At 45.4% G+C, this 18,279-nt stretch overlaps 1 protein-coding gene across 2 annotated transcripts in view; it reads left to right on the top strand.

The window, feature by feature from the left end:
- Positions 1-18,279, top strand: part of SLC16A12 (solute carrier family 16 member 12) — a 511,884-nt gene that overhangs the window by 327,121 nt on the left and 166,484 nt on the right. For both annotated transcript variants that reach the window (XM_069239860.1, XM_069239861.1), the window contains exon 3: positions 9,192-9,256. The gene's annotated coding sequence lies outside the window, so the exon portion shown is untranslated. The remainder of the gene's footprint in view (positions 1-9,191; positions 9,257-18,279) is intronic.

The following is an 18,279-nucleotide window of genomic DNA, read 5'->3' as shown; positions in this document are numbered from 1 at the left end:
GTTTGAGGCGGACTGGATTTCAGTGGGGTGGATTGTGGTGGAGTGGAGTGAGGTGAATTGGGATGGAGTGGGGTGGATTGAATTGGAGTGGTACAAATTGGTGTGGGCAGATTGTTTTGGATTGGAGTGGGTTGTTTTGGATTGGAGTGGGGCAGGGTGGATTGGGGGAAGGTTGCAGTGGGACAGATTGTTTTGGATTAAAGTGGGGCTGATTGGAGTGGGGTAGATTGGTGTGGGGCAGATTGTAATGGATTGGAGTGGGGCGGTTTGGAGAGGGACAGATTGTTTTGGATTGGATTTGGGCAGATTGTATAAGAGTGGATTAGACCGGGGTGAAATGGGATGGAGTGGGATGGATTGAATTGGGGTGAGGTGAATTGTTTTGGGTTGGAGTGGTGCAGATTGGAGTGGGACAGATTGTTTTGGATTGGAGTGGGGCAGATTGTCTAAGGGTGGATTGGAGTGGGGTGATTTGGAATAGAGTGGGGTGAATTGGATTGGGGTGAGGTGAATTGGATTGGAGTGGGGCGTATAGTTTTGGATTGGTGCCAATTGGATTGGAGCTGATTATTTTGGAATGGAGAGGGGCAGATTGGAGTGGGGAGAATTGGAGTGGGGCAGATTGTTTTAAATTGGAGGGGGTAGATTGTTTTGGATTGCTGTGGGGAGGATTGGAGTGGAGCCAATTGTTTTGGATTAGAGTGCAGCAGATTGCAGCGGAGCAGATTGTTTTGGAATGGGCAGATTGGAGTTCGGCAGATTGTTTTGGATTGGAGTGAGGCATATTGATTTTGAATGGAGTGTGGCAGATTGGATTGGGATAGATGGGAGTGGGGCATATTATTTTGGATTGGAGCAGGGCAGAGTGTTTTGGATTGGAGTGTGGCATATTGTTTTGGATTGTAATGGGGTAAATTGTTTTGGATTAGGGTGGAGTGAACAGGAGTGGGGCAGATTAGATTGGGGTGGATTGAGAGGATAGGAGTGGGGTGTGTTCAATAGGATTAGGGTGGGCTGGACTGGTGTGGGGTGAGGTGGATTGGGGTGGATTTTAGTCTGGAGGATTGGAGTGGGTGGATTGGGGTATACTGCATGTTTATATGTTGATATACAAATGCCACTTGCATGACTTTGAAGATCATACACCCCAGCTATGTGTTAGTCTGCTACAAAAGTCTTGGAGCATCCCCGTAGGTTCTTGGGGCCCCCTAAAAATGTTTCCATGCCCTCCAACAGTACTGAGCCATAAAGGGCAATCAAAGGCTGCTGGCAGGGAAATGGCAGGGGGAGATGTTTGGACGACACCAGCCAACATCTGAGGTCCAGAGACTGTAAATAGAGGGAGGGGCTATCCAGAGAGGGATGGGGGGTGCTTTAAGAAGATAACCAACTGTCTGCCCTGCTAAAAGAAGGAAATATAAATTCCTTGAAATATTGGTACTATGTCCTCAGTGAGAAGAGCAAGACATTTTCAGACTGTACATCAGCAGAAGCCACAACTTAGCCACAACTTAGTGATACAGATGTTAAGATGTGGGGTCATGTCCCCTCACTTCACCTTACGTCTAATAATAGCTATGTGTGAGAATTGTTTGGAGCTGATCAGGCTGGCTGTAATGGGCCACATAAAACAAGAACACTCAGCCCTTAGAATATGATACCACTTTTTACAAGGTTCTAGGAAGCATATGAAAAACTGCACTTCAGGAGGCCAATCACCAGCTCTACTTTGCTCGGCAGGCTCTTGCGGCTGTCTCCATGTTATTAATAAAAATTGAATACCTCAGTGAAAGTTTTATGTTCATACAGGGGGACTCTAAGGCCCGAGTAACATCCTCGCACAAACAGCTTGCTTAACAAGACCCCCTGGTCATGCCTGAGGCACAATAATTCTTGGTTCATAATTCATAGTTCTTGGGGAAGGCAAGGTCTTACCTCCTCCAAATTGCATCATCAGGACCTCAGGACAGTCTATGTCGATGATGTCCACCTTCCGTGTCCTTAGGAGCACGCTCATCGTTGTGAGAGTAGTCCTAGGGTACCGGTCATCATCTTGGAAGGTGGCTGCTTGGAACAGGGGAGTGACTCCGTCACTCCACTGGAGATTTCTTCGGTCCTTCTGGTGCAGGATGAAGACAAAAAGTCCCCAGAGCATGCACACCATGGAAACTGATGCAGTTGCTGACTTGGAGCTAAGGTTGCTGAAGAAAAGTGTCTCTTGTAGACACTTTGTTGCAGTTACAGCGTTTCTTGGAGCAGGCTTCAGTTGATCCGCGGTCGGAAGAGTCTGAAGTTGTTGCAGAGGATTTCTGAAGGAAACTTGCAAGCAGAACCTGAAGAGAACCCACAGGAGAGACCCTAAATAGCCCTGAGAGGGAAATTAGATACCTTATCAGGTATGGACCTTTAAGGAGGGGTCTCTGATGTCCCCTGTTGGCCCTGGCCACTCAGAGCCCTCCAGAGTGCTCACACACCTTGCAAAGCAAGATGGCTGAAGTCTGGGACACAGTGGAGGAGCTCTGGGGACCACCCCGGGGTGGTGATGGACAGGGGAGTGGTTACTCCCCTTGTTACTCCCCTTTCCTTTGTCCAGTTTCCCGCCAGAGCAGGAGAGAAGGGGTCCCTGAAATGGTGTAGACTGGTTTATGCAAGGAGGGCACAATCTGTGCCCTTCAAAGCATTCCCAGAGGCTGGGGGAGGCTACCCCTCCCCAGCCTGTAACACCTATTTCCAAAGGGAGAGGGCGTAACACCCTGCTCTCAGAGAAAATGCTTTGTTCTGCCTTCCTGGGACTGGGCTGCCCAGACCCCAGGAGGGCAGAACCCTGTCTGTGAGCTGACAGCAGCTGTAGCTGCAGTGCAAGCTTCAGGGAGCTGGTTTGGCAGTACTGGGGGTCCATGGTGGAGCCCCCAGGATCCATGGAATTGGCTCCCCAATGCCAGATTTGGAATGGGGGGGGGGGCAATTCCATGATGTTAGACTTGCTACATGGCCATATTCAGAGTTACCATTGTGAAGCTACATATAGGTATTGAACTATATGTAGTGCACGCATGTAATGGCATCCCCGCACTCACAAAGTCCGGGGAAATGGCCCTGAACTATGTGGGGGCACCTTTGCTAGTGCAAGGGTGCCCTCACCCTTAGTAACTTTGCACCAAACCTTCAGGAAGTGAAGGTTAGACATATAGGTGACTTATAAGTTACTTAAGTGCAGCGACAATGGCTGTGAAATAGTGTGTGCACTATTTTATGCAGGTTGTGTAAGGAAATGCCTCCTTGGCATGGTTACCCCCTGACTTTTTGCCTTTTGCTGATGCCATTTATGATTGAAAGTGTGCTGGGACCCTGCTAACCAGGCCCCAGCACCAGTGTTCTTTCCCTAAACTGTATATTTGCTTCCACAATTGGCACAGCCTTGGCACTCAGATAAGTCCCTTGTAAATGGTACACCTGGTACCAACGGCCCTGATGCCAGGGAAGGTCTCTAAGGGCTGCAGCATGTCTTATGCCACCCTGGGGACCCTTCACTCAGCACATGCACACTGCCTCACAGCTTGTGTGTGCTGGTGGGGAGAAAATGACTAAGTCGACATGGCACTCCCCTCAAAGTGCTATGCCAACCTCACACTGCCTGTGGCATAGGTAAGTCACCCCTCTAGCAGGCCTCACAGCCCTAAGGCAGGGTGCACTATACCACAGGTGAGGGCATATGTGCATGAGCACTATGCCCCTACAGTGTCTAAGCAAAACCTTAGATATTGTAAGTGCAGGATAGCCATAAAGAGTATATGGTCTAGGAGTTTGTCAAACACAAACTCCACAGTTCCATAATGGCTAATCTGAAATCTGGGAAGTTTGGTATCAAACTTCTCAACACAATAAATGCTCACTGATGCCAGTGTGGAATTTATTGTAAAATGCACCCAGAGGGCATCTTAGAGATGCCCCCTGAATACCAGTCCGACTTCTAGTGTTAGATCGAGCAGTTTCTGCCAGCCTGCCGAAACCAGACGAGCTGCTGGCCACATGGGGAGAGTGCCTTTGTCACTCTGTGGCCAGGAACAAAGCCTTTACTGGCACCCCTACAGGAACTGTAACACCTGGTGGTGAGCCTCAAAGGTTCATGCCTTTTGTTACAGCACCCCAGGGCATCCCAGCTAGTCGAGATGCCCATATCTCCAGCCACTGACCCCACTTTTGGGGGAAAGGCTGGAGGAGATAATGAGAAAAACAAGGAGTCACTCACCAGTCAGGACAGCCCCTAAGGTGTCCTGAGCTGAGGTGACCCCTGCCTTTAGAAATCATCCATCTTGAGATTGGAGGATTCCCCCAATAGGATTAAGGATGTGCCCCCCCCTCAGGTAGGAGGCACAAAGAGGGTGTAGCCACCCTCCAGGACAGTAGCCACTGACTACTGCTCCCCAGACATAAACACACCCCTAAATTTAGTATTTAGGGGCACCCCAGAACCCAGGAAATCAAATTCCTGCAACCTGAAGCATGAAGATGGACTAGTGACCTGAAAGCCCTGCAGAGACGACGGAGACAACAACTGCTTTGGTCCCAGCCCTACCGGCCTGTCTCCTGACTTGAAGAAAAAACTGCAACAGTCACGCACCCGACAGGGACCAGTGACCTCTGAAGCCTCAGAGGACTGCCCTGAACCAAAGGACCAAGAAACTCCAGTGAACAGCGGCTCTGTTCAACAACAGCAACAACTTTGCAACTTTCTTGCAACTTTCAAAGACATCACTCTTCCCGCTGGAAGCGTGAGACTTCATCCTCTGCACCCGACGCTCCCGTCTTGAGCTCCAGAGAACCAACACTACAGGGAGGACTCCCAGGTGACTGCGACTTCGTGAGTAGCCCGAGACGACCCCACTGGACCCCCACAGCAACGCATGCAGAGAAAATCCAGTCTCCCCCTGACCGCGACTGCCTGTAACAAGGAACCCGACACCTGGACCAAGCACTGCACTCCCAGCCCCCTGGACCAGAAGGAACTGAACCTCAGTGCAGGAGTGACCCTCAGGTGACCCTCTGCCTAGCCCAGTTGGTGGCTGGCCCTAGAAGCCCTCCTGTGCCCTGCCTGCATCGCTAGAGTGACCCCGGGTCCCTCCATTAATTCCAATATAAAACCCGACGCCTGCTTTGCACACTGCACCTGGCCGTCCCTATGCCGCTGAGGGTGTGTTTTGTGTGACTACTTGTGTCCCTCCCAGTGCTCTACAAACCTCCCCTGGTCTCCGAGGATGCGGGTACTTACATGCTGGCAGACTGGAACCGGAGCACCCCTGTTCTTCATAGGCACCTGTGTGTTTTGGGCACCTCTTTGACCTCTGCACCTGACCGGCCTTGAGCTGCTGGTGTGGTAACTTTAGGGTTGCCTTTAACCCCCAATTGTGGGCTGCCTATGCCCAGGGACTTAGACTTATAAGTGTCTTACCTACCTGACAAACTAACCTTTACTTACCTCCCCCAGGAACTGTTGATTTTTGCACTGTGTCCACTTTAAAAAAAGCTTATTGCCATTTTTACTAAAACCGTGTATGCTATTGCTCTAATTCAAAGTTCCTAACTTACCTGTGTGGAGTACCTTGCATTTTATGTATTTACTTCAAATCTTGAACTTGTGGTTCTAAAAATAAATTAAGAAAATATATTTTTCTATATAAAAACTATTGGCCTGGAGTTACGTCTTTGAGTGTGTGTTCCTCATTTATTGCCTGTTTGTGTACAACAAATGCTTAACACTACCCTCTGATAAGCCCAATCGCTCAACCACGCTACCACAAAATAGAGCATTAGAATTATCTCATTTTGCCACTATCTTACCTCTAAGGGGAACCCTTGGACTCTGTGCAAACTATCTCTTACTTTGAGATAGTATATACAGAGCCAACTTCCTACATGCTACAATGGTAGTCCAGTGTAAGGGTTTGTCTGAGCTCCTTCTGGGTGGCAAGAGAAATGCTGCAGCCTGTATGGATCTTCTGGAACCCCAATGCCCTGGGTACCTAGGTACCATATATTAGGAACTTATAAGGGGGGGTCCAGTATGCCAATTGAAATTGGTAAATGAAGTCACTGGCCTACAGTGACAAATTTAAAAGCAGAGAGAGCATAAGCACTGAGGTTCTGATTAGCAGAGCGTTAGTGACACAGTTAGGCACTACATAGGCATACACATTAGGCCACAAACTATGAGCACTGGGGTCCTGGCTAGCAGGATCCCAGTGAGGCAGGCAAAACACACTGACATATAGGGTTTTATCTTTGAGCACTGGGGTCCTGGCTAGCAGGATCCCTGTGACACAGTAAAAACGCACTGGCACGCACTCACAAACAGGCCAAAAGTGGGGTTAGCCATGCAAGAAGGAGGCTACTTTCCTACACACACACACACAAACACACATACACACACACACACAAATATATGTATATATATATATATTCTCACTGAAAAATCAGATGTTAAAGTAACGTTATGGATAGGTGAAATGTTCAGGAACAATGTAACATTTTAAACTCTAAAAAACACAGAAATGTACCAATTATAATTATCTCAAGTAACTATAACTCGTGCTCTAAGGTAACTATAACTCGCACCCCCACCATGCACAGTTTTCTTATCAGTAATTTTATAGAGGATGTCATGAGTGATGTAATATGTGGGGTAATTATCAGTGCATGGCTAGGGCACGAGTTACAGTTACCTTAGGGCACAAGTTATTGTTAGTTGAGATAACCTTGACTATAACTGCTAACCCCATGCCATGCAGAGCCTTTGGTGTGCATGGCATAGGGTTGGCCTTCGAGCCCCCAGGACCCCATCCCCCAGGCCAAAACATATATATATTAAGGGGGCCAAATTCAACAAAAAAGGCTACATGGTCACCATTCCTCTGACGTGTATTTTATTAAAAAGGGAAGGGATCCATCCCCCAGGGCCTCTCTTTATAACAGGTGGCCGCCTTAGTGCCTGCCTGGGCCACATACTAACCTACACGTTGGAGGAAGAGGAGAAGCACCAGGGCCCCTGTGATGCCACATGGGTCCCCACATGGTGTTGGAGCCAGCATTGCTCGTGCATGGAGGTTGCAGCAGTCTATGCTTGCTCCCTCTGGCTGGGAGCAGTATGTGCTTTGTTTCCCTGCCCACACGAGTACGAGCATGGAAACAGAAGTAAAGTCTGCTTCCAGCTGGTAGGAGGATTTTAAAATCTCCCACCAGCTGGGAGCAGACTTCCATGTTCGCTCCTGTTTAGCGGGCGATTTAAAAATGATCCTTCAAGACAAAAGCAAACATGTTTACCTGCCCACCGTAGTGTGGACAGAGAAACTACTGTGTCTTAGGGGTGGGCTTCCCTGGACACAGTCACTGAGCTGGCCCCAGGGGATGGGGTCCTCAGGGCCTTTTTGAGGCTCGAGTAAGGTGGGCTGCGTGGTCTTCCCTCAACTTTTATTTACTTTTCGGCCCAGGAGGATGGTGCCCCCAGGACCTAATTAGGCTCAAGGAGGAGGGTCAAAAAAACCCTCATTAGTTACATGCCCCACAGATGAGGTAGTGCCCGGGTCCTTTTTAGGTTTGGGAATATTGCCCACCTGGCCCCCTTTCCCTTTTTCAATACATTTTGACCTCAAGAGCTAGGGTACCTGGGGACGTTTTAGGCGCTGGGAGCAGGGGCACGCCCGTCACTTGATTTTTACCTTGGCCTCAGGAGATGGCATCCCTGGGGCCTCTCAGAGTCTCTGGGAAAGGGGCCACTTGCCCCCTCTCCCCCCCCAAAAAGTGTCAGCCCTCAGGGCTCTGGTTCACCCTGAAAGGGGGTGGAATCAGGGGTATAATTTAAAGAAACAAGCAAGGAGCTCTTTTTTGGAATGTTTAGTGGAGGGAAACATTGGAAATTCGCTTTTTGTGACCCCCTTTTTCTCTGCCTCCGCCTGACGGATCATCCCAAAACTTTCCAGGCACAACAAGACCCAACTCAACACTTTTTTGGTAAAATTCCGTGATCATTCATCAAACAGTGACAAAGATATAGGCAATTCTAAAAAGGTTATTTGTATGAAAACTAGTTCATAACTTTACATACCCAATGGTGACTGCCAGTAGGTAATATGTGGGAATATCTCTCTCTCTCTCTCCCTATATATATATATATATATATATATATATATATATATATATATATATATATATATATAAAAATATATATATATATATACATATATGTATATGTTTTACCTAGTGGCGTTCCCCGAAGTTGAAACTCGCAGAAAGAGGGGGGGGGGGGGGGGCACGTGGACCTGCAGCCAACTACCCCTATTCACAGCCAAAGGCTGTGCTCAGGGTGGGGTTGGGTGGTTATAGGGGAGTGGCCGCAGCGTCTGCAGCCAACCCCACTGCTCATGGCAGAAGGTTGGTTGGATTAACTTATAGTAATAGAAATTACTTTATGTTAAAAAAACCATAGCAATTCACTGAAAAAAACAAAAGTTACAGGGACGTTATGGTTAGGCTCACATTTTAAACATACAAAACCATAGAAATTCACCTGTTATAGAGTTATCTCACTCGTGTCGTAGGGTAACTACAAATCGTGCCCTCACCATGCACTGCTAATTATCCCACAAATTACAGCATTTGTGACATCTTTAATAACATCATTGATAATATCAATGTCATATTTGCAGTTACATTTTTTACGAAAAAATTTGCATGGCAGGGGCACAAGTTATAGTTACATTAGGGCGCAAGTTATAGTTACTTGAGATAACTCTAACAGGTGAATTTCTATGGTTTTGTATGTTTAAAATGTGAGTCTAACTATAACGTCCTTGTAATCTTTGGTTTGTTCAAGTGAATATATATATATATATATATATATATATATATATATATATGGCATTTTATTGCTCTATACCCATAACAACTGCAGACATTTTATGCTCATAGCTCATAATTGATAGTGTTTTATAATTTGTAATGTGTTCCTTTCTTTTTTGTCATGATCTTTACATGTACATGGTTTTTTGCTATGAATTCTGCAATTTATTTTTTCTGAAATAAATAAAGCCAAAAAGAGTCTATATGAAGTTCAACATATGCTGCAGTGATGGGCTGATTCTTAAGCTAATTTGCAATATATTGTGCCATTATTTACAAACATATATTTTTCTTTATAGGTAACACTTTAACAAATCAAAGAACACCCATGGAAGGATGTAGTCCAGTCTTGAAGCAAAGAATAGTGAGTAGTAGCGATTTAAGCTTATAAATAACTAAATCCACTGCATATCTTTCTATATTTTAAAAACACATGAAACTTGAAAAGCGACCGATTACCTCCCTAACTGTTATTCTCGTCACAGTCGACACCAGACTCATCCTCAGACACCCAATCGTTTTTTTTTTCATTCCTTTTAAGTTATAAAGAACACAATCCCCATCTTTTGCCGTGGAACCTAAAAGCATATTTTTTATTTCCATAACCTCTCTCCCAAAACTCCGCCTTCGCCCTTTTAGTAATATAGTTTTTGCTGTACCTAGGGCCGGACTGGAAACCAAGACCAGCCCTGGAAAGATGTTTACACCATCCCTAGCGTGAAGGAGTATCTACTGTTTTGAGTTTTTTTCAGTACCTCTTAACAGCCAGGGCTTTCTAAGGGGATGTCAAACAGCGGTAGCTTGACAATCTATAATGCAGTCGTTACCAGTAGTGCAGTGAAAAGGACAATAATACAGCCAGGTTCACAACAATGCTTGAGTCATATTTTACAACACAGTTTTGTAAGAAATTGTCAACAACTGGTAATGGAGTTTTGTTGACAATACTGACTCAGTGGGCTGTGATAACTGGAGCCACACGCCTGCTCTGGTCCCTTAACGACTTTTCCAGTGCTTTGATGGGGCGAAGTGAACAATTTTGTAGAAAAGTCTTCAACATTGAGCCCATACATGATAGTTGTTCTAATATGTGAAATGTGGGTGCCATTTAAGATCAGTGCTGTTGTTTCAGACAGGAATATGCGTGGATTCCCTTATTGTTCACGTCATACTTAGTGGCCTGCATTGTGCATTTGCTAATCCAATATGTTCCCACCCAAATTTAGGACAGAACACAAATCTACCTTTTAGTATGCAGATGATATTATCCTATGTGTTATCATCTAGGTCTTTAACATGATTAAGCAAATTGGAAGTCTAATTCGAAGAGCCATTGGGTCTTGGTAACAGACTGACTCGAAGTAGGCAATATATGTATTAGGGTATGTATAGGAACTTCTATCAATCTTACATCTATATCACTCTACAACTAGAGCAGTACAACTACTGAGAAAGTAATTACTTTTTGATATTAGAAACGCCTGCTAATTAGAGTTCTTAGAAGCAAGCAGAAGTAGAGTTCGAAGGGCAATCCAAAAATGTATTTATATTGCTTTTTCGATGAATTATTTAGTCACTATTTTACACAGTTGTGAGAGCCTCTCCATTCAATAACATAAATAATAAATGGAGAATTATATAAAGGAATGAACGTCTGAAAAATATAATGCATTTTTGTTGTAGGGTTAACATTTTAAGGTTTATTTTTCTTTGAGCCATTATTGTTATTATTATTATTATCATTATTATTATTATTAAGATTTTAATGTGCACAGCTACCTCAAAAGATTTCCCGGTGCAGGCGACATAACAGAGATGGTAAATATATCACAGTATAGAACAGCCAGGTTTTCAAACCTTTACAAAAAGCAAGCAGTGAGGTATGAGCTCTGAGGTGCTCAGAAAGAGAGTTCCACAATTTAGGACCCAAGTAAGAAAGGAGCACCCTTTCATGTGTGATAGGTGGAAACTGGGTACAGAGAAAAGAGAACGAGAAGAGGATCTCATGGGCTACGGGGGTGGTAAGGAACCACCACGTTTTGAATATAGCGGGCATTTAAGCCAACTTTGGCTTTAAACATATAGCATAAAGCTTTGGAAATTATGGCCCTCATTCTGACCTTGGCGGTCTTTTCGCAAGACCGCCGAGTTACCGCCGCGGTAAAGACCGCCGACCGCGGCGGTATGCCGCTGCGCGTATTCCGACCGCTGGGAGCGTTCCGCCGGAATACCGCCAGCAGCCACACTGGCGGTCGGCGGGAAAGTGGAGACTGGTCAACCTCCACCGCCACGCCAGCAGAACACCGCCCCCAGAATTACGACCCACATTTCTGTGTGGCGGTCTTCTGTTGGCGGTCTTCTGTTGGCGGTCACGTCCCTATGGCTCCCGTCGCCTCCCGGAGGACCAACGCACAAGGTAAGTTGATCGTCCGTGAGGGGAGGGGGTGGGGGGGTGTTGTGTGATGTGTGCGTGCATGGGGGTGTGCGTGTGAGTGTGTAGAGGGGGTGTGTGAGTGCGTGCATGCGGGCGGGGATTGCTGCTGTGCCTATGGGCAATGTGTGTAGTTTGGCGGGTGCGCATGTCGGCATGTATGTGTGCGGGTATGTGTCCCCGTTGTGTATGTGTGTGTGTAGGGGGTGTGTATATGTGCATGTAGGGGGTGTGTGCATGTCGGGGTGCATGTATGTGCATGTCGGGGTGGGGAGGGGGTTCGTACCACCTCTGGGGGGTGGCAGGGGGGTGGAGGGTGTGGGGGGAGGACTCGGGGGGGCAGTGGGGGGTGGGGGAGACCCCTATCAGTGCCAGGGAAGGAATTCCCTGGCCCCGATAGTGCCTACCGCCATGGTTCGCATGGCGGTTCCCGAACGCAAGAAACCGCGGCGGTAAGCAGGGTCATGATAGCGTTGGCGGTCTTGGGTCGACCGCCGGACCGGAGTGCGCAGACTCCAGCCCGTCGGTCATGACCGCCGTGGCTGTCGGAGTGGGGAAGTGGCGGTCGGTCGCGGCGGGGACCGCCGCGGTCAGAATGCCATTTTTAATACCGCCGGTCTGTTCGCGGTCTGACCGCCGCCTCTCCGCCGACCGCCAGGGTCAGAATGAGGGCCTATGTGTTTAGAGATTGGAAGCCAATGTAACTCTTGGAAAAAGATGGGAAACAGAGGCAGATTTCGGCAAGCGTTAAAGTAGTCTACATGTTGTGTTCTGTACCACCTGCAAATGGTGCATAGATGCCTTATCTATGCCCAAGTACAGAACGTTTCTGTAATCCAGTCAGGACAGTAAAAGGGTCGAAATCACAATTCTTAAGGCAGAAAACGGAATCATCCAACTTATCTTCCAACCTAAATTATTAACTTTCAAAGAGGAAATAGGAGGAGCCCCGTGACTCGTGGGGGATGCCACCACACCTTCTTATCCCACCACCATGTGCCAGATCCTCGACTGTTTGACCGCTAAGCACGCCTCACTAGGTGCCAGAAGCCTGGTGGTCTTACACGGGTGACCCTCTATGAACCAGTCACTCCCAGCCCTGCCACAGCACGTCTCTCACGTCCCATTTGTCCCAATTATATGTTCACATACCTGGGCTAGCCACGCTCCTTTTGGAGCATGGCGGGGTGGCTGAATGTGATGGTGGCCTCCGGGCGTCTGTGCTGCTGCTCGTCCGAGTTCCCAACCTCGTTGTAAGGGGTGACTCACAGAAGTAGCTCCTACCTCTGAACGCTTCGGCAGCAAATTCCCAAGTTGGGTCCATCTACGTCAGGGAGCGTGCCTCTTGATCCCCACAGAGCATTCTTCTTCCTGCTTGTCTATGCCTTATCCTCAGACCGCCAACCTGAATCAAGCTCCAAAACCCCAGAGTCAGGTTGGCTCCCGCCTGCTTCCTGTGTGAACATCGGAGTCTTAAAGGGACAGGCGTCCCAGATAGCCTGAAAGGAAAGTAAAGGCTCATCTTGTAATGCAGAAGAACAGGGGAAGGGCCAGAGTATGGACCCATTGATGTCGTTGTCCCTGTCACAATAAACTAGGCTCCAGAAATTTCAGTTTAGTGGGAGGGAGAGTGTCCTCCAGAGATCCTGATTTAGTGGATTACAAAATAGATTTAGTGGATTACAAAATAGTCATAAAAGCTTCTATATCTAATGGAGCACAGTCTCCAATTGAAGGGACTGGAGCAGGGCTAGATGAAGTAGTGGTATAGTGTTTGCTAAAGAGAAGTTGTTATCAGGAGCATCTTCTGTCAGACTAGAGGTATGCACTCCACTAGAACGATTGCTCTCCAGTTGAACATATATGTTATAAACTTTCAAGGTGAAAAATCATGCCAATTCCTCACATTGTAATTGGGACAAAGCGTGAAATTGAGGGAGTTTGTTGGGATCTGACAGTTCCTGCACACCCTTAAAAAGTGTCTTGGAACAATTTGGAGAATTTAGAATTTCATTTGAATAATATGCTGCTTGTGCCACTTTGCACAGCCAATGATCCTTCTAAATCCCTGTTTATAAATAGCTTTATCCTCTTCTGGATTATTCTTTCTCCAAAGTCGCTCCAACACCGTACACTGTTTTTTTTCCCCCTCTCTCAATGAATCAATAAACCAAGACGCTGGTAGATGGCATCAGTTAGAGCGTTTTTCCATGTGCGGTAAGACATCCTCCACTGCCTTTATATGCCAATTATGAACTTTATCCCAGTCTTCCAGAACTGATTAATTTAAAACAAGGCGAGTGCTCTTTCATCTTTCATTAGGAGCAGATACATCAAGTTTGTACCAATTTCTAAAGATAAGGGAGGATTTGGAACAAGAGACATAAGGGTTGAAGGAAATTCTGACCTTAAATGGTACCGCAAAATGATCATACCAATGTAAACGGAGGCGGGGTTCAGAAAACAGATCCACCACATTTGAAAAAATCGGGTCCAGAAGACCAGAAGATGGCCAGCCACATGGGAAGAAGTGGAATTACGCAAAGATAAACCAAGAATGTTCAGATCTTGTATCAGGGCTATAGCCATTAATTTCAGCAACGGTTAGTTAAGTGCTTGTGGAGCAGATTTTATACTATTATGTCCAATACTATATGTACCTAGAACTTTCTAAGCATATTTTACACACATCATCTGCACGTCCCATCTATGCTTAATATAGGGTTTACCATTTTACTTTTATCAGAGATCTTCACTCAGCTTTATCTTTTGTATTTTCTTGTGGACGTACCTCAAGAGGTATGAAAACAAATTTATCAAATTTTCACATAAAGTTTGTTCTACAAATGTCAGATAGCTTACCTTTAACTCAACCAAGCTAGGATTTTTCAGCTACCCCAAGCGCATATGAAAATAATCAGCTACTGAACTCATGTGAAGCTCGTTTGAGGTTGACTGATTACTTTTCATTATGTGTAGCCTTCAGCAGACTATACCAAGCAATAATTTAGTTTACATTCTTTCAATACTTGTATGACAACTCATTTTTTATAAACCTAACAAACTTGTTCAGCAAGTTGGTTATGTAACACTATCATCAATCCATATGCATCTGTAACTCCTGAACTGCTGTGCCTCCCCCCACCCTCCACCTCCTATCACTGCTGAGCATTTTTGCTATTTGGGGATAATTGTGTTTAGGGCTCAGTAACCTTTTCCACATAAGGTATCCACATCAAATTTGCATCCTGTTTTCTAACATCCTGGGGATTGTAAAAGTACCCAGGGTTTGTGGAGTCCCTTTGAAGAGACCAAGAAAATAGGTAAAATATAGCTACATTTTGAGTTTTTTAGGAAAATAGAAAAAAGTGTTCTGGATAAAATTATCAGTTTTTTTTTAAATGGCATCAACGAACGGTTTGCTGTGCTAAAGTCACCATTTAGCAAACTTTCAGGAACATGCAAAGCTGAATTAAAAAATAATCTTTCTTAACTCAGTTTAGGACTTTTTCAAAGAGGTAGCCTATTTTTCCTGCTCTTCTTGTGATCTCAATCTATTTCCAGTTTGTGGTGGAAATCAGTGTGAGACACATGTGTGATCCAGGACAGCTACAGATATCTACAAAGACAAAATTCTGATTTCAACAAAGTGTCATATGTGCAGATCCTTTAAAGTTTTGCTAGCTGTGGGTTTTGGGCCCTAGCTCTGCCAGCACGTAGGGAAACCAGGAAATGTGCACATCCGGGGGGGATGTGACTTGGGTGGCTCTCTCCAGGTTTTTGTTCCCAGATGTGTTTGAAGACCTCACATTCTGTCTAAAATAACATATTTTCCTCACCCTTCAGTGACAGAAAGTTCTGCAATCGGCAGGGATCCACAAATGTCCTTCTAACTAGCATTTCCCAGAGTATTTCAATAAAAATAGTACATCTCTTCTGCGGGTGGGCCTAAAGCTTGTGGGAGGGTAGGGGCCATATCCAACCTGGATACATGATATTTTCCACAAAAAACAGACCCTTCTTTTGCAAGGGGAATAGTTGTGGATTGTGGGCCCTAGCTCACGGCGCACCTAGGGTAACCTAGCAAATGTGCCCATTTTTTAAAACTAGACACCTGAAAACATCCATGGTGGGGTGACCTGCATGGCTATCACCAGCACTGTTTACCGAGAACCTCTTGCAAACCTCAAACGTTCACTAAAATGCATATTTTCCTCACATTTCTGTGATGAAAAGTTCTGAAATCTGCAGGGAGCCAGAAATTTCCTTCCTCCCAGCATTCCCCCAGGTCTCCCAATAAAAATGACACCTCAGTTGTTTGGGTAGACCTATTGCCTGTGACAGGAAACAACCCAAAACACAACATGGATACTCAAAACTGACCCCTTTTTTTTGCAAAGTGGGTAGCTGTGGGTTTCCGGCCCTACCTCAAACGGCACCTAAGGAAACCTATCAAACTTTGACATCTTTTAAAAGTAGACACCTGGGCTAATACAGGGGTCGACTTGTGTTCTTTTCACCAGGTGTTTTTACCCAGAATCCTGTGCCAAACTCAACCTTTGATTGAAAAAAGCATTTTCCTCTTATTTTTGTGATGGAAAGTTCTGTAATCTGGGGAGAGCAACAAACTTTCTTCCATTAAGCCTTGCCCCAAGTCTCTGGATAAAAATTATACCTCTCTTTTGTGGATAGGCCTACTGCTTGCGGGAGGAAATGGCCCAAAAGGCAACTTGGACACCTCACATTTTTTCACTCAAAACTAACCCTTTTTTTGAAAAGTAGGTAGCTGTTGATTTTGGGTCCTAGTTCTGCAGACACTTAGGGAAAACTTGACAACTAGACATCTGGGGGAATTCAGGGTGGGGCAACGTGTGACTCTCACCACATGTGTTTACCTAGAATTACTTGAAAAACTCAAATGTTGATGAAAAAAAACACTTTCCTCAGAATTCTGTGGTGAGAAGTTCTGGAATCTTTGGGAAGCCACAAAGGCCCTTCCACCTATCATTCTCCCAAGTCTCCTGATAAAAATGATACCTCAGTCCTGTGGGTAGACTTAATGCTTGTGGGAGGAAAGGGCCTAAAACGCAACATAGACCCATCACATTTTCCCACTCAAACTCACCCTTTTATTTGCAAAGTAGATAGCTGTAGGTTTTGGGCATTAGCTCAGCTGGCACTTAAGGAAATTAGACACCTGGGGGTTCCCAAGTAGGAAGACTTGGGTGGATCGCACCAGGTTTTTTCTACCAGAATTCCTTGCAAACCTTAAACTTTTACTTAAGAAAACACACTTTTCCTCACATTTCTGTAATGAAAAGTTCTGGAATCTGCAGAGAGCCACAAACGTCCTTCCACCTAGCATTCCCCAACAAAGTCATCAATAAAAATAGTGCCTCAATTCTCTGGGTAGGCCTAGTGCCTACGAGCGGAAAGGGCCCAAAATTTGAAATAGACACAGCACATTTTCCACAGAAAACAGATGCTTTTTTGCTCATCGGGAACAAAACGAACCTAGCAAACTTGCCCATTTTGAAAACTAGACACTGGGAAAATCCAGGGTAGGGTGACGTGCATAGCTCTCACCAGCATTGTTTACCCAGAATCCCTTGCAAACCTCAAAGTTTAACTAAAAATCACATCTTCGTCACATTTTTGTGATACAAAGTGCTGCATTCTGCGGTAAGCCACAAACTTCCTTCCACCCAGCATTCTCCTAAGTCTCCCAATAAAAATTGTACCTCACTTGTGTAAGTAGCTGGAAGGCAGGGGGAGGCAGAAAGTCTATTGAGCTGCAGGGTGGGGCAAAGTATGGTTGCATGCCCGGGGAGGTGGGCGCTCTCCCCGGCACAGAAATACTGCATAAATTTAGTCTCTGATGTCTAGTAGGATTTCTGCCCCTGGGAGAACGAATTGGAGTAATTGCCCGTCACGAGAGAGGGAGTAAGACTGTGCCCTTATTGGGTGGGGCATGCCCATGATGGGCAGCCCACACTCCTAGGCCCTTCGCTGGTGTCTAGTGAGCTCGCTGGAACCGGAGGTGGGGGGGAGATCGGGAGTAAGTACTCCCATCAGTCCCTCGGGCGGTAAGGGCAGAACTACTGTCTGGCATCTTGCTGGAGTGGAGTCATAGCCATCTGTTTTTTACCTCTGGGCTGGCCTTGCAAATTTTTCCTCTTCATTTTCCATGTTATGCGTTTGTGTTTAGGTAAACACTCCGTAGAGCTAAAAACTGCCTGTTAGTTTTACAGTTAAATATTATCAATTTGCAGTTGTGCTCCCAGTACTACACGTCTAGAGATCCTCTTGCATTCCTACCAGCAGTCGCTGCATCGTTAGAGGTTATAGGACCGTATCAAAAGATGCACTATTTATAATAACATTTCTCTCATTCCAAGTGATGCCAGACCATAATGTTTCTTCACAAAGCATAAGTAAACAAAGAATGTTAAATTATGGTGAATTACTCACATCTTTGCTCTAGTGATAATTTCTGCTAAAACAGAATCTACTTTTCCTTTGTGCAAACATAGAGCTATAATCTGTGGATCAATTAATAGAAGGTTAGCCATTCGACGTACCTAAAATATCCATGACCACATAGTAAACCCCAATCTCGATTGTTCATTGGTTAATTATAAGTTGCTTTACCTGAATAGAACCCAAGTTATATCTGTTTTAGTCCCCATAGATATATTTTGAAGAAATTATAAGGACCTTATGAAACTAGAGGGGATGAAGTGGTTACCATTATGCGGTACTGCCTCTGCCATTGTGCCTCTCGTTCTCATTTTCACTGACCACACATGGTAAAGTCTGAAACTCTGCCAAGTCATCATTAAACAACTTTATTAGTCCAACAAATTTAGCCATGCAAGTCAAATAAATAATCAAAAAAGTATAGGCAAATAGGATATTAGCAAATACTAGATAATACATTAAACTTCTACAATATT

This window comes from Pleurodeles waltl, chromosome 6 (assembly GCF_031143425.1).
Source record: "Pleurodeles waltl isolate 20211129_DDA chromosome 6, aPleWal1.hap1.20221129, whole genome shotgun sequence".
NCBI lineage: Eukaryota > Metazoa > Chordata > Amphibia > Caudata > Salamandridae > Pleurodeles > Pleurodeles waltl.
This window is presented reverse-complemented; position numbering and strand designations above follow the sequence as displayed.